The 25,664-nt window shown below is 33.9% G+C and overlaps 2 long non-coding RNA genes and 1 other non-coding gene across 4 annotated transcripts; all 3 read left to right on the forward strand.

Annotated features, from left to right (window-relative positions):
• Positions 1–431: 431 nt before the first annotated feature.
• On the forward strand, positions 432–22,530 carry LOC130656255 (uncharacterized). Of its 2 annotated transcripts, none has more exons than XR_008984884.1 (4): positions 432–1,093; positions 1,170–1,269; positions 21,776–22,065; positions 22,157–22,530. It is a non-coding gene; the product is annotated as an uncharacterized LOC130656255 (long non-coding RNA). The 2 variants fall into 2 exon arrangements; XR_008984885.1 differs by having other exon boundaries at positions 21,776–22,041.
• LOC130656254 (uncharacterized) lies at positions 8,595–21,212 on the forward strand. Its single transcript, XR_008984882.1, has 2 exons — positions 8,595–8,736; positions 16,712–21,212. It is a non-coding gene; the product is annotated as an uncharacterized LOC130656254 (long non-coding RNA).
• On the forward strand, positions 22,392–22,586 carry LOC130661535 (U2 spliceosomal RNA). The gene has a single exon (XR_008988715.1). It is a non-coding gene; the product is annotated as a U2 spliceosomal RNA (small nuclear RNA).
• Positions 22,587–25,664: the final 3,078 nt, after the last annotated feature.

Below are 25,664 nucleotides of genomic sequence, written 5' to 3' on the forward strand. Positions count from 1 at the left end.
TTTAAACTTTAAACTAACTGTAATTAACTAACTTGTAAATGTAATTACGAGAATAAATATTTGGTGATGATAAAAAATTACTGAATGTTTAGACTGAAACTGTTTAACTGTTGTGAGGGAGGACCATATGCAAGTATATATATACTAAAAATAATAATTTGATATTTTACACTTTCCAAGTTGTATTTTTGTATGCACTTAAATGACTGCTTTTTGTGAGTTGAATTTGATGGGCTTCATATCAATTTTGTGGAAGATTTTATGGGTGAAAACAATATAAAACATGCCAATTGAACTGATTTTTGTTCATATTTTGATTTTGCTCCTCATAAACCTTTGTGTTCTACATTTATTGTAAACTTTTGTGAGGAAGGACCATATATATATACAATGTTTTCAAAATTATGATATTTGTTGATTTGAATTTTACTCCTTGCTCTTTGCTTTTTCGACATTTCAGTTTAAAATGTTTGGTAAAGTCAGTAGAGATCATTAGACAAAAATATTGTTTTAATATTGTTTTGGTTAATTTTTACATTTTGTGCATATTTTTGCGGGAGAGGATGGTATGCAACCGAATAAATGATTTTTCAAAGTTTAATTTTTTGTTTTTTGGTATTGTTTTTGATATTGTTCAGGTTGTATTGTTGTATATAGATCTGTGCTTACTGTTGCAAGCCTTACTTTTCGACATTTCAAATTAAAATATTGAAGGTTTTCAACATAATCACATAATAAGATGTGTTGTGACTGTCAATGTTGTAACTTTCTACTAACTAGATTTTACACCTTGGACGCTGTTGTTTTTCATATTTTCTTTTCTCAGAGTTTGTTCTTTTACGCATGTGCATTTTTTAAATTGTTATCTTTAAGAATACTTCTGCGTCAAACTTGCGAACGCAGAATGATATTTAAAAATCCTTTTTTGTTAAAACATCGAGGGTAGAGAATTTTAATTTGGAAAGTACTTTTTAAAGCCTATATATAATGTGTTTGTCAATTGTATTCTTAGTAAGTATCACAGAAGACGTGTTGAATGCGTGGAAAAGCGAGGAGGATGAAGTGGTAACAAAACAGCCTTCAAATGCGAAAGGTAATTTTTAGTAATTTAAACGGGCGCGCGTGGGCGAGAATAAGCGAGAGTCACTATTGATTTCAAATTGATCTAGATATTGATTGGACTCAGTGCTACTATCGAAAGCGAAAGAAAAGCGCCTGTCAATGATGAGTGAAAAGCTATCGAGCTTGCCAAATTTCTAAAGCAGAAAGGTGGACATACTAATTGTTTATTTACATTGGGCATCCTAAAGTTTGCGCTGTTATATTATATAAGAACTAGTCGATAAGGCCCGTGGAAAAATCCACTTAGGAAAAAGGCCAATGAAAAAATAGGTTGCTTTAGATGTTTTGCTGCCACCAGCAGTGCATATACAAAAAAATGTTCTTAAAATTTTACACCAAATATTAAATGTCAAATCGCATTAAATCCTCCACACAAATCTTACACAAAATAAAAAAGAACAGCAATACTCACAAAACCGACAGTAAGAACACCGACAGTAAGAACACCGACAGTTACAACACTGACAGTCACAACACGGATAATAACAATGTCAGAAATAACGCGATAATCCGTACTGCCCTTTACCAACAATTTTGAACCTCAAGGTCAAAAAATCAATAAGCAAAGAATAAACTTGAATAAAAAAGGCTCATTATTTTGGAAACATTGTATACGGTTCGTAAACAAAAGTTTACACAAAATGTAAAACAGATTGGTTTTTGAGAAACACATCTAAATCAACAAAAATAATTTCATTCAGCATATCGCATATTGCCAATACCCATTAATCTTCCACAAAAACGTTATAAAACACATCAAAATTTAGAAAAATCAGTAATTTCAGTGTATAGTGAGGGCTGCTATGTTCTGATATAAAGCTTCGTGTGCACATGTGTGTTAAAAGTGATTTTTTGATTTAAAGTTGTTCCTTAGGTCCCAAATTACCAAAAAAATATGGGTGGCAAAATTTTTTGTCCCATCGGACCAAATTAGATGACGTTATCACTTTTACAGTCAGCAAAAAAATAATTTCACATTTATATGTCATATTATATATCGTTGGAAAGAGGAGATCGAGTGGATCAAAAAAAATGTAAGAACCATGTCTTCAAAACGTAACGTTCAAAAGATACTACTATTCAAACTTTGTACAAATTACAGACCGGTAATTTACTGACCCAGCACAAAAATGACTATAACCTGCTCAATAGCGAAGTTTTTTTGTTGAATTTTAGTATGGTATTGGGTCACCCTAATGTCTTTCTGTTTGATCAAAATTTATTGTTCAAATCACTTCAAGGGATAATTTACAGACCAGTAATTTACAGACCAAAGCACGTGTTTAGTTGTTTACTTTCTTTCTGGCAATTTCACAAAGTTAAAAAAATTGCTGAAAATAATGACAAAAAACAACTTCAGCAATGCTTGTACAATGTTTCATTCACTCATCATCACTAGAACTATATTCATCTGACTCGGATTCTTCGCTTGTGCCACCACTGTTTTGACACGTCGTACATTTACACATGTCAGTGCACAAAAAACCATTTTTACGGCATTTACAACGGTTGGATATGCAACTTGTTTTGCAATTACAAGAACTTAACTCGATGAGTGCTAACGGTGCAGGAAGTTCATCAGTCATTATGGGGGATAAGTTACCGACTTCATCTGTATCCCAACCATAATTGACTGCATTCGGAAGTTGTTGAATGAGGATATGCGTGCTTCGTAAAACCATTGAAATGAAGTGACACCTGAATATTTTGTACTTCAATGCAGCTAATGTTGGTGGCAACATATCAGCATCACACTGGTTCATTTTATTATTATGCATGTATGTCTATACTATAAACTTCACATTACACTTCACTAACACTTCGAAATTAAACAGTCTAGCTATGAAATTGAACAATAGAATGTTTTCTAGAAATAGAACATTCGAATTCTATGTCTATGTCTATGAAATCGAACAATTATAAAACAAAACTTGTTATTATACTGATACTAATATATACAAAATGTCTAAGTGAAATTCGCTACTTGCTTTTCAAAACTAAAGTAAACAACTAAACACATGCTTTGGTCTGTAAATTACTGGTCTGTAAATTATCCCTTGAAGTGATTTGAACAATAAATTTTGATCAAACAGAAAGACATTAGGGTGACCCAATACCATACTAAAATTCAACAAAAAAACTTCGCTATTGAGCAGGTTATAGTCATTTTTGTGCTGGGTCAGTAAATTACCGGTCTGTAATTTGTACAAAGTTTGAATAGTAATATCTTTTGAACGTTACGTTTTGAAGACATGGTTCTTACATTTTTTTTGATCCACTCGATCTCCTCTTTCCAACGATATATAATATGACATATAAATGTGAAATTATTTTTTTGCTGACTGTAAAAGTGATGACGTCATCTAATTTGGTCCGATGGGACAAAAAATTTTGCCACCCATATTTTTTTGGTAATTTGGGACCTAAGGAACAACTTTAAATCAAAAAATCACTTTTAACACACATGTGCACACGAAATTACATAGTGGCCCTCACTAGTATACAGTCCTCGCCCGTTAGATTAGAAAATATAAAGAACAAAAACAGTTTAAGTCAGAACATTAAGTAATTTTTTTATCATCAGCAAACATTTATATATCCCTACAAAATTTTGTAAAATTCTCAAGAAATACAAAACCGTGAAACCTGGAATTTTCATCCACCAAATATTACATCACATACAGTTAGTTCTCCCCAACAATAGTTTATATTACGAAATATAAAGACATCAGCTTATACAACAGCTTACAGTGAAGTCCGATTCTACAAAAATTTGTTCATTCAGTATATATTGCATGTGGTTTATTTCCACAAAAATTTACACAAAGTTTTAAAAAACAGCATTTTGCAACACAAACAATATAAACTGACTTAATCATACCATCCTCTCATAAATTTTTTTAACCCAAAGTCATAAACCAACGTAAATTTCCAATCGAATGTAAAAAAATCCTGTAAAAAAACCTGGCATATTTAACGGGATGTCAGAAACAAAACAATAAAAATAACTTAACACACACTTTAAATTCTATAAAATTCGTTCCACTTTTCATATTGTGGTCCCCTTTGTAAAGTTCACAGGTAATGTGAAAAAAATTATACTCTATGAGCATAACAATGAGTCACACCATCCTAAAAGTTCAAGAAAGATTCTGTAGCTAACTAGTTACATCATAATTCGTCTTCAAAAAATAAGAGATAGGTTAGAGCTAGCTAAGAAGCTTGGGATGGGAGCCTTAAAGCAAACATTAGCTATCAGATAACAGTAGCTAAGACACCCAGTTAAATAAACTGGGGAGACTTAACTGGGTCTATAGTAAAAGACATTATAAAGAGAAACAATAGTAATGTAAAACAAACTAAAGTTTTCTGTTTGTCCAGCAAATTAGTTTGTTAGTCAGCTAACATCTTTATCTAGCATTTTGAATTTTAGTACAAATACATTAGTTACGCACCAGGGGACACATTAATTATGCAAAAAAATTGAAAAAAAAACGCGGTAAAAACTTTAAGAATTTGGAGTTTTAATGGATTTTTTTTGAGAATGCGATTCTGCTTGACAATTTTAAGTGTACTACATAAAAAAGTAACACGCAGCTTCAGCGACATAAAAACAGAACGTCTAAATATATTAAAGTTCTTACTTTTTCTGAATTCCAATCCACTTGAAACTCTAGCATGCATTTTCTACTTCTAACTTTACCTTACTACTTCCTAGCTCCACTTTTCACTTCCGAAGTAACTTCTTGTGGCTTTCAACTTTATTTTTCTACTTCTACTTCTTTACTTAGAGTTTTCTATCTCTGAATCACTCTTTGGACTTTTTTTTTCAAGACGAAGGGACCTTTCTTTTGTGTTTTTTTCGGTGTCGAGAGACACCATTTTTGGAAAGTTAACCGTTAAATTTTTTTCAGCAAATCAAATTGAGTCGTTTTCATCACGTGACGTAAACAAAGTAAATCCGCTAACAAAATAGACATATTTTTTTCGGCGACATCAAAAGAAAATGACGATATCAACTTTGCCTGTCACAGACACACGGAACTGGCGTATTATTATATAGACTAGTCGATAAAGCCCGTGGAGAAATCCACTTAGGCAGAAGGACAATGGAAAAATAGGTTGTTTTAGATTTTTTGCTGACATCAACAGTGCAGGTACAAAAAAAATTGGCCAAGTTTAGTTTATTCGTTGCCTATAACGTGTAAAGGTTAAAACGCTGATCACAATAATGTATAGGATCATATGTATCCGACAAAAGCCTAAGGAGATATAAGGTGTTAAAAATTTTGTTGACGTCAATTTATTTTCAAGAAATTTGTGTACCTATTGCCTTCATCGTATAGATCTTGAAACGCTGATCAAGAAAATGTATAGGATCGTGTACTTGAGACAAACGGATGCAGAGATATTAGGGTTTAAAGGTTTTTTTATGACGTCATTTACCCGTCCATTCCGAAACGGATTTGGTGACCCAGGTTTGGAAAACTTACCCAACTTGGTCCCAGGTAGTCCCTAGTTACCCACGCAGGAGATGGCGTCAGTTATTTCCACCCGTTTCCAAGTTATTAAGCCTTAAATTTAAAAGTGCAAGGCATTGCCTTTAATAATCTTAATATACTTTCCTTTGACGTCAATATTGCTTTAACGTCAAAGTTTGCTAATTTACAGAATAAATTTATTGGCGATGTTTTATAGACTTTATCAAAAAAAATTTATCCACTTCGCAAAAGTCACAGACAGAAGCTCCGTATTATCATATAGACTAGTCGATAAGGCCCGTGGAAAAATCCACTTAGGCAAAAGGCCATTAAAAAAATAAGTTGCTTTAGATGTTTTTTGCTGACGTAAGAAATGCATATAGAAAAAAAATGTTCTTAAAATCTTACACAAAATGTCAAATGTCAAATCTTACACAAAATAAAAAAAGAACAGCTTGCAAGGTGCAAAATCTAGTTAATAAAAAGTTACAACGACACTCACAACATCGACACTCACAACACCAATACTCACAAAACCGACAGTAAGAACACCAACAGTCACAACACGGATAATAACAATGTCAGAAATAACGCATCTCAAATATGTACATCTTATAAGTGATTATGTTGAAAACCCTCAGTATTTTATTCTGAAATGTCAAAAAGTTGGCCTGAAGATCATTATTTTGGAAACATTGCAAAATGTAAAACAGATTGGTTTTTAAGAAACACATCTAAATCAACAAAAATAATTTCATTCAGCATGTCGTATATTGCATCAATCTTCCACCAAAAGGTTACGAAACACATCAAAATTTAGAAAAATCAGTCATTTCAGTGCATACAGTCATCGCCCATTAGATTACAAAATCAGAAACAAAACAATAATAAATAACTTAACACACACACTTTAAATTCTATAAAATTCGTTCCACTTGTCATATTGCATGTGGTAAAGTGCACAGGTAATGTGAAAAAAATTATAGATGAATCCAGCATGACGTGATTTGTTTACTTTTTAGCAGTAAGCTCCTTGGCTCTGGCTTTTGCGTGGCAGGAAAAAAGATGCTAGGATTTGGTAAAGAAAGGTCTTTTACTGTGGATTTCTTCTAACGGGGACATCCTTGGGGTTATAAACTATTATCGAGTGTAGGTTGATGCCTTGTTTTATTTGAATTCATTAAAAGTCATAAGAATGCCTTCGTTTGTTTGAAGAAATGAAGTGAAAATTACTTTGCTTCACCTAGCACCCCAATCTTTTTCCCTGCCACGCAAATGCCAAAGCTGAAAGAGCTTACCACTGAAAATGTAAACAACGAAATTCATCTATACTCTCTATGGGCTTAAAAATACATCCTGCTATCCTGCAAAAGTTCAAGACTTTGAAAGATTTTGTAGGTAGCTAGCTAGCTTGTTACATATCGTTCTCATAAAAGAAGAGAAATTTGGAAACTATAGTAGTTAGCTATATATAATTAAAAAAGAGGAATAAGAACAGAAGTCATAGGTTAGAGAGCTAACCATGGGATGGGGAGCTGGACTTGGAGGCTAACATTAGCTAGCTAACAGTAGAGCTAAGACACCCAGTTAAATATACTTAAACTGGGAACACTTACCTAAAACTAAAGCTAGCTATTTATGCTTAGTAAAACACATATAGGGGGAAGCAATAGTAATGTAAAATTAATAACATTACAGTTCAACATAACCAAAGTTTTCCGTTTTTTAGTCAGCCAACAGCTTTATGTAGCATTTTGAATTTTAGGACAATACATTAGTTACGCGCCAGGGCTCATGAATTATGCAACATACAAAACGTAAACAAATATGGCTACATACGCGGTAAAATATGAAACTGTGGCTTTTCCTGGGAAATGCGAGTCTGCTTGCTCCACCGACATAAAAACCAAACGAATAAAAATATTAAAGTTCTTACTATTTGTGATTTCAAATCCACTTTAAACTCTAGCCTTTGTTTTCTACTTCTAACTTTACTTTACATCTAGCTCCACTTCTCACTTCACTTTTTTACTTCTTCACTTGGTCTCTTTTCTTTTTAAATATATAGCTATGCTTTTTTAAACCACTTTTTTCCTTTTTTTCAAGGTAAAGGGATCGTTCTTCTGTGCTTTTTTTAGGTGGCCTTTATTTTCTACTTCTAAATTTACTTTACTTCTAGCTCCACGTAGCTCCACTTTCACTTCCAACTTCACTTTTTCTACTTCTTCACTTGGACTTTTTTCTTTTTAAATATGCGAGTCTGCCGGACACTTAACTCTAGCGACATAAAAACATAACATCTAAAAATATCAAAGTTCTTACTATATGTGAATCCAAATCGACTTTAAACCCAAGCTTTTATTTTCTACTTCTAACTTTTCTTTACTACTTCTAGCTGCACTCTTCACTTTCGAAGCAACTTCTCGTGGCTTCTAACTTTACTTTTGTACTTCTACTTCTCCACTTTGACTTTTCTTGCTTTTAATATCTGCACTTTTATGTGACTAAGGGATCGTCGAAAATAAGACATTTTTTAACCGCTTCTTCAGTTCGCCTTTTGCGTCGAGAACTTTGTCGAGAAATTTTTATGATTGTTTGTTTTTACGCTAACGGAACTTTTTATTCGAATGCCGTCCCGTTCGAAAGTACGCATTTCAGGGAATCATACTGCTTATTTTCTATCACGTGGTTTCTAACGGTTGCGAGACAAATGTAAACAAAACTCGGCAAACTCGCGCACTCGGTTGTTAAAAAACATCGTATTTGCAAAAGTCACAGACAGAAGCTCTGTATTATTATAAGAGACTAGCCGGGAAACCCGGCGTCGAAACGCCGGGGTAAGCCACAAGTCAAGGTATGACCCGCCATTGAACACTATGTGGAGCGCTTAATAAGAGCCGTAAACTGTACTACACGGTCAGGTGGAGCGCTTTAGTACAGGTACGCAGTATGTCCTTAATCGAGTAAAGCGCACACAACACTATAGTGTTTCGGCTGTAGTGTATTTTTGAAAATATAACTCTACTGTAACTTTAGCCAAAATAAAAACACAATTTACAACCATTTGTTACCCCGTCATAGGAAAAACAATTGGTCAATTTTATTTTATTTTGCGAAATAAGTTTCAGTAAAGGTTAACAAATTAATTGTGACACTGGACTGAGCACTTAGTACAGATAAATCGTGCGACACATGCGCTTAGGCTTAAGACCCTATTCAAAAAAACTATTGAAGCTTTGGTTTACAAAACACAGGATACACTCTGTTGAAACGGCGGGTTAAGCCACAAGTAGCTGTGTTACCCAGCGTTAAACACCAAATTGAGTGATTAATAAGAACCGTCAACTGTGCCACACATTCAGGTAAAGCGCTTTAGTACAGCCATATAGTGTGTAGAAAATCAAGTGAAGTGCACACAACTTTATGGTGTTTCCGGTGTAATATACTATTCAAAAAATAACTTTCGACAACTTAGGTAAAATAAAAACCCAGATTACAATTCAATGTTACCCCATCATAGCGAAAGCAGCTGGCCAACCTTCTTTATTTTTCAGGGAATGTTCCCGAGAAAAGTTCAAAAAAATGTTAAGCTGAGTGCTTAGTATAGGTAAACAGTGTGTACTTTTTTTCTGTAAAAAATGTTATCACAACTTCGGTTAAACAGAAACACAGGAAACAGCCCGTTGTTACCACCGGACTATGCGCTTAGTACAGCTAGACTGTGTCGCACATGAGTATAGGCATAACACCATTTTTAAAAAAACTTTATCGCGACTTCAGTTTAAAAAAAATCAGGAAACCGCCTGTCGTTATCAAGTTCAGTTAAAAAAATATATACTCAGCAATTTTATTTTTCAGCATAAGCTTTCATATAGCAGTAATAAAATTGGTAGCTGCCTATAACTGCATTTAGCTACTTTCACTTTTTAGCCAGAGGTAGAGCTAAAAGGAGCTAGATAGGTAGACCCAACTTCAACATAAAAATAAAGAACAATATACCAAACTGAATAAAAACTTTAAAAGAATAGGAATAAATAAAGATAGCTATAGCTAGCTGCCTCAAAATGTACGTTTTGTAGCTAGCCAAAAACTTAAAATTGGTTTGTTTAAGATTTATACGTAGCTAGAAAACGTGATGAAATATTTACCTTAACATGCGAAAACAAACTAAATAATTCTATAGGATAAAAAGTACTCAGAAGAAATAAGGAGGATTGAAAGGAAACCTACAAACTTCACACCATCACTTCCAAACCAAAATGGCCCTCCCGTCGGCATGTTGAGGCCGCGAAGCACTTGGATTGGTCATTAGCGAAAATGGAGCCTCGTGATTGGTTTATTACAATGAGCGGCAAAGCAAGGCCGGTAAAAAAACGGGGTCTGCCGGGGATTCGAAATAAAGCTGCAGGGCCGCGGGGATTTTCGGCGGGTCTCACTACTTGCTCCGCCATGTTGCGCAGAGACAGACAGACGACGGCTATTATTATAGAGACTAGTCGATAAGGCCCGTGGAAAAATCCACTTAGGCAGGATAACAGAGAAAAACAACCGTCCTTTAAATTTTGCTGACGTCAGCACAGACCTGTCAGAACGCAAAAAATCTTTTTTTTATAAATTTGTATAGCCGTTGCTTTCATCGTATAGATCTTGAAATGTTGATCAAAAAAATGTATAAGATCGTGTACTTTTCACAAACGAATATAGAGATATTAGGGTTTAAAGATTTTTAGATGACGTCATCAACCCGTCCATTTTGAAACGGATTTGGTGACCCAGGTTTGGGAAACTTACCCAAATCGGTCCCAGGTAGTCCCTAGTTACCCAAGCAGGAGATGACGTCAGTTATTTCCACCCGTTTCCAAGTTATTTAGCCTTAAATTTAAAAGTGCAATGCAATGGCTTCACTAATCTTAATATACTTTCCTTTGACGTCATAATGCTCTAACGTCAAAGTTTGCTAATTTACAGAACAAATTTATAGGCGATGTTTTATAGACTTTATCAAAGAAATTTTATCCACTTTGCAAAAGTCACAGACAGAAGCTCTGTATTATTATATAGACTAGTCGATAAGGCCCGTGGAGAAATCCACTTAGGCAGGTGGGCAATAGAAAAATAGGTTGTTTTAGATGTTTTGCTGACGTCAGCAGTGAAGATCCCAAAAAAGTTAGAGAAATTTATTTTATTATTTTATTGTAATGTGTAGAGGTTGAATCACGCTGATCAAAATAATGTGTAGGATGATATGTTTTCGAGGAACGCAAAGAGATATGTGTTTAAAAATTGTGCTGACGTCAGCAAAGGCCCGTTAAAACACAAAAATTTTTTTTTCAGAAATTCATTTACCTGTTGCCTCCCTCGTATAGATCTTGAAACGCTGATCAAGAAAATGTATAGGATCATGTACTTTTGACCAACGGTTACGGAAATATTGTGGTTTAAAGGTTTTTTGATGACGTCATAAACCCGTTCATTCCGAAACGGATTTGGGGACCCAGGTTTGGAAAATTACTTAAATTAGTCCCAGGTGGTCCCTAGTTACCCACGCGGTTAAAAAACATTGACGTCACCAACTCGTTTCCAAGTTATTTGGCCTTAAAATTTTAGGTGCACTGTAATGGCTTCACTAATCTTAATTAACTTTCCTTTGACGTCAATACTATTTTAGCGTTAAAGTTTGGTAAATTACAGAACAATTTTATAGGCGATGTTTTATAGAATTTGTTAAAGAAAATTGTGAAGAATATAATCCACTTTGCAAAAGTCACAGACAGACAGAACTGGCGTATTATTATATAGACTAGTCGATTAGGCCCGTGGAAAAATCCACTTAGGCAGAAAAACAATTAAAAAGTTCTGTCATTTGAATTTTGATGACATCAGCAAATATTTCAGTATATTGAATATGCCTTTTACTAAAAAAATAATCTGAAAATGCATAAAAAGAAAGTATATAAGTCATAATTTAACAAAAAAGTTCTTAAAATCTAACACAAAATATCAAATTTCAAATCGCATGAAATCCTCCCAACAAAACTTCAGACAAAATATGAAAAACAACGGCGTGTAAGGTGTAAAATCTAGTTAGTAGAAAGTTACAACATTGACAGTCACAACCCAGACAGTTACGACAACAATAATAATAATGTCAGAAATAACACATCTCAAATATGTATACATCTTATTATGTGATTATGTTGAAAACCTTCAATATTTTAATCTGAAGTGTCGAAAAGAAAGGCTTGCAACAGTAAGCACAGATCTATGAAATAAGTTCTTTACGCATTTTAAACATTTTCTTTTCCCTAAATGCTTATACAACAACACAACCTGAACAATATCAAAAAGCCAAACTTAAACAAACACAAAACACCTAAAAACAAAAAGTTAAACTTTGAAAAATCATTTATTAGGTTGCATACCATCCTCTCCTGCAAAAATATGCACAAAATGTAAAAATTAACCGGTTAACAAAACAATTTTTTGTCTAATGATCCGTACTGACTTTACCAAACATTTTAACCTGAAATGTCGAAAAAGCAATGAGGAAGGAGTAAATTACAAATCAACAAAAATCATTATTTTGAAAACATTGTATATATATATGGTCCTTCCTCACAAAAGTTTACAATAAATGTAGAACACAAAGGTTTATGAGGAGCAAATCAAAATATGAACAAAATCAGTTCAATTGGCATGTTCTATATTGTCTTCAGCCATAAAATCTTCCACAAAATTGATATGAAACCCATCAAATTCAACTCTGAAAAAGCAGTCATTTAAGTGCATACAAAAATACAACTTGTAGAATATCAAATTATTATTTTTAGTATATATAATTGCATATGGTCCTCCCTCACAACAGTTAAATTTTTGCACTAAATTTGCAACACAAAATACAAATCTCTATAATTGCGCCCCGCCGAAGGGGCGCACATTTAGTGGACCGCGGGTATATAGTGTTTGTTTTATGTATGGGAGAAGTTTTTTTCTTACTCTCAACTTCGCGGGGGAACTTCGGCTCGAACATCCAACCTAGGTTTGATATAACACAACCTGTGTGTTTGGTACCATCAAGACAAAAATAACACTGATCGAGCAAAACTTATCTTGTCTCGGTTTCTTTGTTGTCTCTGAAGATTTGACTGCCATAAAAAATATTAATCGAGATTCTTTTGTTATGTTAATTTAAAGCTTTGTAATATTGTCTCGTTTAATATGCTTAAATCTCACTGCAGCCCACGTGAATTTATCTTCAAGAAAAGGTTTGTTTTTCTTTGTCCAAGTTGTTTCGAAACTTGTTAACAGTAAGTAGAAGGATTACTTATATTTTATATGAAATTAAACTCAGAACGGTTTATGGCGTTGATCCAAAGGCCGCAATTTATAAATGCATCACAATTTAAAGTCAATCAAGAACAAAACATTCCGTGTATGGCCATGACTAAAACTGCTTGCATTTTGTTGGTCTTCCCTTCCCGATGGTCTGGCTTGTCGTAATAGCTTTAATGATGTAGCTAGGGAGCTAAATACTTATTTTTAAATTCTTGCATTTTATAAGTTAATAGTCGTAAAACTACTCTCACTTGTACTACAGCTATCAAGCTAGAACTGCACAAAATAGTGCTTTCATTAGAGTCCCTTTTTTCAGAAGCAACAAAAAACTTTTATCCTGCCCTGTGTAATTTTATCAACGAGGGTGCTGATAAGCCACATACACCGTAAAAAGTATAGGCGTTTTGGGTGAGTAAAATAACTTCTAAAGGAACCTTTGTGAGGCTGCTATCATGTATTCTTGCGGTCAGAATGTTCTCCTTCGTTGCTATCCGATGGAGAACAAAGTGGACTTTTCACGGTCAAACCTTCAAAGTAGCAACCTTACTTAAACAGAATTTACAAGTAAAACGTCGTTAAAATGTCGCAAAATGGCAAAAATTAAGCAGTATCTAAAACATATTAAAGATTTGACTAAAAAAAAAAGAATTCCTTGAAAAATCCAGTATTGTATTTATGAAGATTTCACCACAAAAACATTAATTACGGCATTTGTACCCCATTTCATAATGACTGCTTAACCGGAATACTGGCCCGTGATTGGTTGACATGAATCCGACCGCAAGAATATATATAAAAAGATATTTGTTGAATCATGAAAAAATATTGTTGTTCATTGCCCGGAACAGTCAAGTTGAACTGATAAATTAACCAATAACATAACATAGTTAGCCCTTGCAGTACAACTAGACGCTACCCACAGTATGTTACAGGTTTTTTTGTTTTCTTCCCTTTTTCATGTTTTTTCTTAAAATTATAAATGATGTTGTTGATTTATCAAATCTGACAAATTTATTAATTGAGTGTCTACTCTTTTTTGTATCAACTTGTTGAATTCAATTCGAAAACAATGACCAATCAATTTCCTCGATAATAAACAATCAAATTTGTAAAATTCAATAAATCGATTTCGACAAAATAAGTCCTGTATTGTCCACAGGTTTGAAAATCTTGTATCGCCTGCTTAATATTATACTTGTTTAACAATGATATCAAAGCCAGCTTGACTAAATTTATATATATATTTTTATTTATATAGTATACCTTTTGTGTATCACATGGCATTGATTTGTATCTTTTTAATAAATTCTAACTTTAAATCAGATAAGTAGACAATAATTAAACAACCTAGTATTAATTCAGTTCTGGTAAAATTGTATTCTTCTTTCTCAATTTTAAATATACTTTCTTTTTCAGATCATTTGTTATCAAACCATGCACCATCAGCATTTTCGAAAAATCTTCAACGAGAGAAATTTTTAAGGATTTTATTGGTAACTTAACACAGTAATAATTCATTAAAATTGAAATTGTTCAGAAGTTATTATATATATTCGAATCATGAAGTTCATACATAGCAATCCTGCATCCTGGAATTTTCGAGATCAGTTATAAAAATATCCAGTTAAAGTTTTAACTATTGTTTTAGAATATATACTATATATATATATGTAAAAAAAATTTTTTTTTTATTTATCAAATTGTATTTTACGTTAATTACAATAATAATTGAGAATTAGGATACTTATGATGTGTTTATATACCCCATTGTTCTCCGTTTTAAAGTCTACTTCAAATTTCAGAATCTTTTAGGCTAATGACGGAAATCTTCAAGTCGCAGGGCTTTTTATTTAAAAATTTTCCCCTGGGCAATAAGCTTATTCACAAGCCTCTATGCAATTCCGTACTGCATTTCTATCATATTCGTCATATTTGGCGGAAAATGTTTCAGCAGAATAGCTTTCAGACACAATTTGTTATTACAGCACAAGGATTTTTGGAGATTTGATAAGTCAAAAATGTATGCGTAAGTCTTTTGAACGAATTTTAACCAAAAATCAAAAGCAATGATTACGTGAAATTACACAACAAGAAGGCTAGAGGCGTTTAAAGTGTACATATATTTAATCAAGATCTAACTTTATAGATAGAGCCTTAGCCAAATGTGAAAATAATAAGTTCTAACAATGCAGTTTTTATAGATTTCAAACGTCCACCATTTTCCATTTTAATTTTAAATCCCGTTCTAAATTTGAATGTTTGAAATCGTTATTAGTAATTCGGGGCGCATTAGTGGTAACTATGGCTAGTAATAGCCGTCGTCTGTCTGTCTCTGCGCAACATGGCGGAGCAAGTAGTGAGACCCGCCGAAAATCCCCGCGGCCCTGCAGCTTTATTTCGAATCCCCGGCAGACCCCGTTTTTTTACCGGCCTTGCTTTGCCGCTCATTGTAATAAACCAATCACGAGGCTCCATTTTCGCTAATGACCAATCCAAGTGCTTCGCGGCCTCAACATGCCGACGGGAGGGCCATTTTGGTTTGGAAGTGATGGTGTGAAGTTTGTAGGTTTCCTTTCAATCCTCCTTATTTCTTCTGAGTACTTTTTATCCTATAGAATTATTTAGTTTGTTTTCGCATGTTAAGGTAAATATTTCATCACGTTTTCTAGCTACGTATAAATCTTAAACAAACCAATTTTAAGTTTTTGGCTAGCTACAAAACGTACATTTTGAGGCAGCTAGCTATAGCTATCTTTATTTATTCCTATTCTTTTAAAGTTTTTATTCAGTTTGGTATATTGTTCTTTATTTTTATGTTGAAGTTGGGTCTACCTATCTAGCTCCTTTTAGCTCTACCTCTGGCTAAAAAGTGAAAGTAGCTAAATGCAGTTATAGGCAGCTACCAATTTTATTACTGCTATATGAAAGCTTATGCTGAAAAATAAAATTGCTGAGTATATATTTTTTTAACTGAACTTGATAACGACAGGCGGTTTCCTGATTTTTTTTAAACTGAAGTCGCGATAAAGTTTTTTTAAAAATGGTGTTATGCCTATACTCATGTGCGACACAGTCTAGCTGTACTAAGCGCATAGTCCGGTGGTAACAACGGGCTGTTTCCTGTGTTTCTGTTTAACCGAAGTTGTGATAACATTTTTTACAGAAAAAAAGTACACACTGTTTACCTATACTAAGCACTCAGCTTAACATTTTTTTGAACTTTTCTCGGGAACATTCCCTGAAAAATAAAGAAGGTTGGCCAGCTGCTTTCGCTATGATGGGGTAACATTGAATTGTAATCTGGGTTTTTATTTTACCTAAGTTGTCGAAAGTTATTTTTTGAATAGTATATTACACCGGAAACACCATAAAGTTGTGTGCACTTCACTTGATTTTCTACACACTATATGGCTGTACTAAAGCGCTTTACCTGAATGTGTGGCACAGTTGACGGTTCTTATTAATCACTCAATTTGGTGTTTAACGCTGGGTAACACAGCTACTTGTGGCTTAACCCGCCGTTTCAACAGAGTGTATCCTGTGTTTTGTAAACCAAAGCTTCAATAGTTTTTTTGAATAGGGTCTTAAGCCTAAACGCATGTGTCGCACGATTTATCTGTACTAAGTGCTCAGTCCAGTGTCACAATTAATTTGTTAACCTTTACTGAAACTTATTTCGCAAAATAAAATAAAATTGACCAATTGTTTTTCCTATGACGGGGTAACAAATGGTTGTAAATTGTGTTTTTATTTTGGCTAAAGTTACAGTAGAGTTATATTTTCAAAAATACACTACAGCCGAAACACTATAGTGTTGTGTGCGCTTTACTCGATTAAGGACATACTGCGTACCTGTACTAAAGCGCTCCACCTGACCGTGTAGTACAGTTTACGGCTCTTATTAAGCGCTCCACATAGTGTTCAATGGCGGGTCACACCTTGACTTGTGGCTTACCCCGGCGTTTCGACGCCGGGTTTCCCGGCTAGTTCTAAATAATTCCTATGGTTTTCCTCAAAAGTTTAATCAAAATATAAAAGATGAGAGGTGAACGACAAAATCAAAGTTTGCAGAATTTAATTATTTTGGTATATATATGTCTATTGATATATGCCCTTTATAACAATATTTCAATCCAAAATGTGAAAAAGAAAAACAGTTTGCAACAAAATCAGTTATTCTGATGATATTGCATACACTTTTTCTCCACAAAAGTGTAAAAAAAGAATGGTTGTAGGAAATACTTCTGATTCAACAAAAATCAGTATTTGCATCTTGTACTCATTAAATATTACCCAAAATTTCAAAAAACTGTGATTTGGAACGCATCAAATTTATAAATAGAAAGGGATTAGTCATTTCGGTATGTTGTACAGAGTCCTGCCCGGTAAGAATTTATACAAAATATAAAAAAAAGTTTTTTCGGTGTTGTACTCCCTCAAAAAAGTTGAAACTTTTCTTAATTGAGACAAAATGCCATAAACAAAAACATTTTAGTCAGAACATCTAGAACAACAAAAATCACTACACTTAAGGTACCAGAATTACTGCATGTAAAATAAAAATCGTTTCGTCATATTGCATGTAACCGATGTATATAAGTTTAGTTACACAAAATGTGAAAAATACATAATTTGCATACACAAATTGTGAAAAATACATTATTTGCTTAAAAACAGTCCTTAAACTCTTCTTAAATATTATGTAATACTTTTTTAAAAGTTGTTGTGACTTGTTAAAATGCTTAAAAAAAAGACTTAAAATGTCAATTAAAATAAGTTACAGTCACATTCTTAGCAAAGACCACTAAGATTAGCTTACATGTAAAAAGCAACATAAAACTGAAGCTAACATAAGGTAGCTACAGCAGCTAATAGCTGGTCACTTAAATATAAACTGGAGACTTAGCTAGGTATAAAGAACATGGCTACATATTTATAAATTCCTAGCTACCTAGCTAGTTGTTGTTGGTGTGGTTGATGCTAGCTAACAAACATGTCTCGCATCAATAATATCATCAAAACTTTAAAAAACATAAACAAACCTTACAGAAACCTTTCTATACTTCATTTATATACCATGCCCCTTTTTAAATGCTTTTGTAAAGATTTATTTTGAAGGCAAGAGAAGACAAATGCTTAAAAAGGACAGCCATCTTTTTTGCAAACACAATTTCCGTTACTTTGTGCTAAAACTTCATTTAACAAACCACACAAAACTCGCGGCTTTTCACGACAAAGAAGACATATTTTTTTCGGCAACATCAAAGATTTTTTTCGGCAACATCAAAGGAAAATGACGATATCAACTTTGCCTGTCACAGACAGACGGACACACTTAGCGTATTATTATATTGACTAGCCGGGAAACTAGTCGAAACGCCGGGTTAAGGTGTGATCCGGCATTGAACACTCTGTGGAGCGCTTAATAAGAGCCGTATACTGTCCCACACGATCAGGTGGAGAGCTTTTTAGTACAGGTATACAGTATGTCGTTAATCATTTGAAGCGCATACACCATTATAGTGTGCGACTGTAACATATTTTTCAAAAAATAACTTTCCCGCAACGATAACTGATATAAAAACAGAGTTTACAAAGTGTTGTTACTCCATCATAGCAAAAACAATCGTCAATTTTATTTCATTTTGCAGAATAACTTTTTGTGCAAGTTAAAAAATTAATCGTGACACTGGGCTGAGCGCTTAGTACAGTTAAACCGTGTTGCACAGCGTATAGGAATAATACCCTTTTGAAAAAAACTTTCTCGCAGACACAGGGCTAAGCGGTTAGTCCAGGCGTGATTCCCAAGAAAGTTTAAAAATTAATTTTCACAGTGGTGGGCTGACCTTAGTATATACAGGTAAACGGTGTTGCACATGCCCATAGGCGTAACAGCCTTTTACAAAAAACAGTCTGTTTTTAACACTGGGCTAACCGCTTAGTACAGTTAAACACAGTTGAACAGGCGCATAAGGCGTACTACCCTTTTCCAAAAATGTTCATTGCAACTTCGGTTTAAATAAAAACACAGGGAACAGCCTGTCGTTACTCGTCCAGCCAAAACAATCGCTCAGCCATTTCATTTGCAGAAAAAGTTTGCAGAAAAATTATAAAATATGTAGCTATACCTAGCTAGCTAACTGCATTTAGCATAAAAATTATGTATTGCTTAAGAATATTGTTGTAGCCAAACTGCATTTTTATACTTTCACTTTTTAAGGAGCTAGCTAAATAGCCACAGCCTCAGCATAAAAATAAATGTTGGCTAGGATAAAAAGCTCTTATACCAAACAGAATAGAAATAAGTGAGGCTCTAGCTAGCTAGTAGCTATAGCTAGCTAATCTTCGTTCCTAGCCAAACATCCTAAAACTGGTGCGTTTAAGATCTGTACGTGGCTAAAAAACGTGACAACATATTTATCCTAACATTGAAAACAAACAGAAAACAAATATTACAAATATATAAGGCTTTTAGAAGATAAAAAAGTCAAACAGGCCTACAAACCTCACACACTGACCACAAACACGACCATTATCAAAATGGCCTTCGTTCCGCGAAAAACTTGGATTCTTTCTGGTCGCGAAAATCTTGTTGTTTTTTTTAAAGAATCAGGCGTTGTGAATGGTATTCTACGCGCGAGCGGTCAAAACAAAGTCGGTAAAAATATATCGCATTTGGTATCGGCGCGTAATTTACAAAATTTCGTGTTTCCGTTACGGGACGCGGCTTTCGCGGACACACAGACAGACGGAATACCGCTATTATTAAAGAGACTAGTCGTTGCCCGTGGAAAAATCCACGGGTTCGCCCGTCCTTTATATTTACCCGTCGCAACAAAGTGGATAAAAGTATATCGCATTTGATATTCGTGTTTCCGTAACATCATTTTCTAACTCAGCGGGGGGTCCGCGCAGAGACAGACAGACGGAATACGGCTATTATAATAGAGACTAGTCGTTGCCCGTGGAAAAATCCACGGGTTCGCCCGTCCTTTAAATTTACCCGTCGCAACAAAGCGGATAAAAATATATCGCATTTGATATTCGTGTTTCCGTAACATCATTTTCTAACTCAGCGGGGGGTCCGCGCAGAGACAGACAAAATACGGCTATTATTAAAGAGACTAGTCGATAGCCCGTGGAAAAATCCACGGGTGCGCCCATCCTTTTTATACCACTTAAGCTTACCCCGGTGTCGAAACGCCGGGGTAAGCCAAAGTCAAGGTGCGATCTGACGTTTAACACTCTGTGGAGCTCTTAATAAGAGCCGTAAACTGTGCCACACGATCAGGTGGAGCGCTTTAGTACAGGTATACAGTATTTCGTAAATTAAGTACACCATTATAGTCTTGCGACTGTAACATATTTTTCAAAAAATATTCCCTGCAACGATAGCTGAAATAAAAACACAGTTTACAAACAACAGTCGGGACCCCATCATAGCAAAAACAATCAGTCAATATTATTTTATTTTGCGGAATAAATGTTTGTGAAAGGTAAAGAATTTATCGTGACACTGGGCTAAGCGCTTACCACAGTTAAACCGTGTTGCACAGGCATATAGGAATAATACGCCTTTGGAAAAAACCTTCTCACAGACTCTGTTTAAAAAAACACAACAGGGCTGTGCGGTTAGTCCAGGTAAACATTGTTGCACATCCGTACAGGTGTGATTACCGAGAAAGTTTGAAAATGAATTGTCACATTGGGTTGACCCCTTAGTACAGGTAAACCACGTTGTAAATGCGCATGGGCTTAACAGCCTTTACCAAAAACAACAGTCTGTTGTTAACACTGGGCTAACTGCTTAGTTAAACAGAGTTGAACAGGCGTATAGGCGTAATACCCCTTTCCAAAAAAACTTCATTGCAACTTCGGTTTTAATGAAAACACTGGGAACAGCTCATTACCGGTTCAGCTAAAATAATCTGTCAGTCATTTTATTTGCACAAAAAGTTTTCAGGAAAAAATAACTTAGCTAACTGCATTTATAGCATAACACTTATTGTTTAACAATATTGTTGTAGCCAAACTGCATTTTTATACTCTTACTTCTAGCCAAAGATAGGAGCTAGCTAAATGGCTACAGTCTCAACACAAAAATAAATGGTGGAATAAGTAAGGTTCTAGCTAGCTAGCTAGCCTCAATCTTCGTTTCCTAGCCAAAAATCCTAAAACTGGTGCGTTTAAGATCTGTACGTGACTAAAAACATGACAATATATTTATCTTAACATTTTAGAACATACAAAAAACCAATATTACGAAAATAAAAAGCTTATAGAAGACACAAAGGTGAAACAGACTTACAAACAGCACTGAACTGACCTTCTTCTAAAAACTAAAATGGCCATCATGTTTCTTCGTTGGCATGTCTAGGCCGCGAAAGTCTTGATTGGTTTTCAAAGAATCAGGCGTTTTGATTGGTAAACACGTGCGAGCGGTCAAAACAAAGTCAGTTAAACTGTCAGTAAAACCATCCTATTTGTTTTCGGTGGCTCCTGAGCGGAATCGGCGATAAAGGTCACGGGGGTAAATTATTATTAAAAAAGGCGCTTTTAAATAATGAATTTATTTTAATCACCTAATTTGTTTTTTAAATTAGAAGATTATCAATTAAATTAATTAAATTATGTAAGGAAATAAATTAATTTTTTGGGTTTAGTTCAATTAATTATAAAGTTTTCTATTAAACAACCCCCTGTTTTCTAAAAATTCGCGGAAGATCAAAGGAATATCGGTAACCCTTTTGAACAGACAGACAGACGACGGCTATTATTATAGAGATAATATAACAGATATATAAGAAATAAAAGATAACCATTTCTACGATTTTTAGGATTGATATCACTCTCAAAAGTCTTGAAAAGAAGCATAACATTCTTGCACGTTGGACCGTTAGCACTCCTGAATACCCATTCGAACATAAAAACGCCTTGAAATTATCACAAGATGAAGCCATATGCCAACTATACCACGGTGTATCAGAACAAATGATGTTGTTAGTATTAGAAAAGCGTTTCGGAGATACGAATGAAATATTCAATTGTCGTTAGTTCGCATTACCATAATTTGATGACTTATTACTGACTTAACCTTCCATTGGTAATCGTTCAAATTTGATACGAGGTTCTTTTTAAAAAACTTAACCTTCTTAATCTAAGTTTATTACGGCGTAAATGCTCTTACTATAATCAAACTATTTGGGTTTCTCTCTTAGATGGATCTGCAATTGCTAATCGTCTCAGCGCCCAGATAAATAAAGTGTGTAGAGAAGTAAAGAATCAGCTGGACGGATTAAATGACACTCGGAAGGAGTTACACGAGAGCTATTCTTACCTCAATACAGTGAAATATTGGATCAAGCTAGGGCCCGACCTCTAACGGCGAAAACTTGTACATATATTTTATTTTCGGACGGTCTCTATCTATCATATATCCAGAGCTCGGGTAATTTACCCTTGCCAATAAAAATAATAAAAAAAAAGATCAAGTGTAGTATCTGTTCTTATCAGTTTAATATCTGGTAGGCCATTCCCTGAATGGTCAGTATATTAATCTGATTTTTGGCCTTGAGTCATGGAGGTGGATTCATTCACGCCGTGACCAAAAATGTTCAATTACTTCTACAATGGTTATTTTTATTATTCAGGAAATACTTTCGTCATTTGGATATCCGCAGGAATTTCCTTATGTTAGATAGTTAGTGTAAGCAACCCACATCTGGCATTTTAACACAGCTCATCCCTTGACGACCCACCCAAAAGACACATATATCGTTTATATAATAACATGCACAAATAATTAACATGTTTAACAAAAAGGTGAGATTCTATCTTCGATTAATGTTTGATTTCTACAGCTCTTGGCAAAAGCCAACCTTGTTCAAGTAACGCAACTTGACGTTAAGACATCATTTAAATATCACGTATGTAACTTACGGACCTGGAAACCAATTTTACCTGTCGATTTTAATCCTTATTTTCCATGGTAATCTAAGTCAGCAAAATACACCGATATTAGTGGATAAAGTCCATTTAAACCATACCAAAATATACAAATATAATATAATCATACAACAGAATGTCTTATTAGTAGTACAGATCCAATTAGAATATGGCGAATTCCATTAAAATTAATTAATAATTTGCATACACAGATAAAATTATAAAAATGTCTGGTCTGCAAAATAGACTTTTGGATGGACACTCGGTCTTGAGTACTTTAACATATGTCCATTCTTTTTGCCCATAACTGCTACGAAACGGTGTAAAAAATGTTTGAAATGATAATGTATTTTTAATGTTAAAATGTTTTATCACGATGGAGCTATAATTGTTGTATAGACATAGAGATATAGAGACAGACGTAGAGATATAAAAACTGCATTTGTATTTTCAATTTAATATTTAAAAAAAATTTACTGAATTTCATGTTTGTATCACCAGGAATAACTAAGCTATTAAATCTTGCATTCGCAAGTGTGGGCCTTATTTTCATAATTGCATATCATTATTTCGAAAACTTGATAAACAAATAAGATTTTCTGCCTCGCTTCGTTAGATTTAAGATAACGCAAATGGCTTGAAACTTATTTGTACCGCCCTTATTCATTTGTTGACAAAAACTGGATGAGCTAATAACATTTTCTGTTTTGGTGATTGTATTTATGAAACAACATTGTCATTCGTTTATTTGAAAAACCTCGATAAACAACATTTTCTGTCTTGACTCGTTATGTTAACAAAAGACATGAATGAAAGTAAAACCTTATTCATAATTGGATAAACAAGTTCATTTCTCATCCTTTAGGCTCGTTATGGTCACACTTGAAAAATTGAATAACGATAAAAAGTTCTTATTTGCTACTCGCAATTTTATACGTGCGCTGATTTGCGGAAGCATTGTTAAATAGCGTAGAATGGATTTGGATAGAAGTAAGGAAAATGACTGCCGCAAACACGTTGTATGAAAAGGTATCTCAGGACTTTGTTAGAATTATTTCTAATGCGCATTTTTGGGCAATAAAATTAAATTAATACCCCGTAGTTTGTGTTATCAAAATAGCTGCGGCAGCCCCGCAGAGTAATAAATTATGCTGACAAGTAAAGCTATGATTTTTCTCGGGAGTTTTCGATTATTAAAATTAAATTCTTGACTATCAAATTTCTATTATTGCTGCCATATTGAACTGTAACCGATACGTGTAAGTATTATCAAAATAATAAATAAATAACTGATTTGGCCATATATACTTTGTAACAATGAGAACATCACTTTCTTTTTTGCCGTTTAATTTGATCATGATATTAACGAATGTGGAAATACTTGAAAAAGCGTTCTCTGAATATTTTGGCATGGCGTCTAAACTTTTATAAATATGGCGATGTAAAGTTTATTTATTATTTCATTATTATAACTTGTTTGTGGAAAAATTTGCCCTTAATACATAGGGAGCTTATCTTAAGTTTTTAAAACACACTTCTAAGTTTCGTTGTTGTTACGTGTTGAATCGAACTAGATAGAGCTATTATAGAAATATATATAAAAGGCTGAACGAATGTATTTTCTACTTTATATCCTTTCTGTTATTCCTATTAAAATTTGAGAAATAGTTAACTCCGAGGCGAGAATTTCAGAGTGCGACCCTATCATATTTATATATGTTGGGAAGGTTAAAAAAAATACGATTTCTACCTACCAAAAACTCTCTCACTGTTGTAATATTGACTGTCACAAATTGATTGACTAGATAAATCTATTAATCTAGGAAAAATTCGCATTGTAAAAATATGCAAATATTTATTCGACGTGCGATGTTAAATGGAAAATTGCCAAATTCACTGTGAACGAAATTGCACAGAAAAAAGGAGTTGTTTAATTTTGACATTTATGAGATGATAGGCTTCAAATAATGCGAACAACTTTTCGAATCACACATTTTTTTTCATACACATCTTTTAACACAAGTGAAATACTTTTCGCCGGAATTGTGGATTTTAATTTAATATAACATATTATTTTTAAAAATTTTTTTTTCCAGTACAGAAGCTTCAAACTTTCAAAATCATCAAAGGCGCAACGAACATTACTTGCAGAATCCGTAAGTATTCGCAAAATTCTCAAAAATTACTTCCATTAGACTTAACTAAAAACAAGCAAGTGTAATCGCAGAAAAATCTCAAAATTATTGGACACATTCCAATCTCCACGTGTTTAGTTTACACGTTCGCCATTGTGTGTAATACGTAATCTCTATGACAACAAGACTATGCTTTAGAGGCTGTCCAACACCGTTGTTAGTGGAGACATGTTGTTTAATGTTTGTGTGTCAACAATTACATTCACAAATACGCCATCACACTAATCTCACTAAAGAAAAAGAGCCCTGGCAATGAGGTTGCTATCTCACCTGATTGTCAGAAGTATACGAATCAGTTTTTGTACGACATGCGAGACAAACAAGAGCGAATTAAAATTTGATTGCTAGATTACTTCTCAAGTACCAAACATATATATGTAAATATAGACTAGTTATAGAATGTTAAAAAAAGGCGAGAAAAGTGAACAATATTTAAACAATTAAACAAACAAACAAACAAACAAATATACATTACTTTTATTTGAAAATGTTCGCTGAACAATGTCGAAATGTACGTTTAATGAAAAATTAGCCTTTTTGACACTTGTATGTATCATTAAAAACTCAAGAACGAAATGAATCTAAC

Source organism: Hydractinia symbiolongicarpus, chromosome 9 (genome assembly GCF_029227915.1).
Source record: "Hydractinia symbiolongicarpus strain clone_291-10 chromosome 9, HSymV2.1, whole genome shotgun sequence".
Classification (NCBI taxonomy): Eukaryota; Metazoa; Cnidaria; class Hydrozoa; order Anthoathecata; family Hydractiniidae; genus Hydractinia; species Hydractinia symbiolongicarpus.